Source organism: Arachis ipaensis, chromosome B04 (assembly GCF_000816755.2).
Source record: "Arachis ipaensis cultivar K30076 chromosome B04, Araip1.1, whole genome shotgun sequence".
NCBI classification, from domain to species: Eukaryota; Viridiplantae; Streptophyta; class Magnoliopsida; order Fabales; family Fabaceae; genus Arachis; species Arachis ipaensis.
Genome location: NC_029788.2, coordinates 1,344,872 through 1,345,845, shown reverse-complemented (window position 1 = coordinate 1,345,845; position 974 = coordinate 1,344,872).

The window sequence follows — 974 nt, the reverse complement described above, 5'->3', positions numbered from 1 at the left end:
ATTTATATTAATTATTTAAATAATAATTAAATCATAATTAATTTATTAATAATTATAATAATTAATTAGATTATATAATTAATTTTTATTTAATTAATAATTTATATTAATTATTTATGTCATAATTAATATTGAATATTGTTTATATTATTATATTAAATTAGCCGTTGTAAAACTAGCCGTTGGAAACTAGCCGTTACTATGTTACTGTTATTATTAATAAATTAATATTTTGTTACTCTATATATATCAGTTAGATACACTTCTATTCTCACACTTTCTACTACTCTTCTTCATCTTCTTCCAAGTTTACGAAATCAAAGCTCTGGTAATATTATTTTTTGTTCGAAAAAATAGATCCAAACCAACTCAACTCTTTCTTCAATTACTTACAAAATTTTTCTCAAATTCCAAATACCCAACCATCTCAAACCTCAAACTCTCAAGTTCTAAATCAAAATTTCACACTACCAAATACATTTCAAAATCCAAATATACAAAATATTTCTAATTTCAATTTTCAAGCTCCTTGTAATAATCAATTTCCTATATTTCAACCGCAAAATCAAAATTCACAAATACCACATTTTCCATTTTATTCCATATTTAACTCCTCCATTGGAAATGTTAGTCCAACTTTCTTGCCGTTTCCAACTCAATTTAGTGCATCAAGAAATAACTCATATGGTGTTGATGGCTCTTCTAACCCATCCTCTCATACTCCTATACAATCTAGTCCAAATTTACAATATTCAGATTTTGCCAACCCTCGTGGATTAGATGCTATCAACCTCAATGATGATGATATTGAAGATCGGAAGCAAGATAGTATTCAACACTGGCAGTGGAAAGAGGATGAGATGTTGATCAGTGCATAGTTAAATGTTTCAACTGACCCTATAGTTGGTACCGATCAAAAGGGAGAAATATTTTGGAGTCGAATTCATAGCTACTGTGTAGAATTTTGCTCCGAC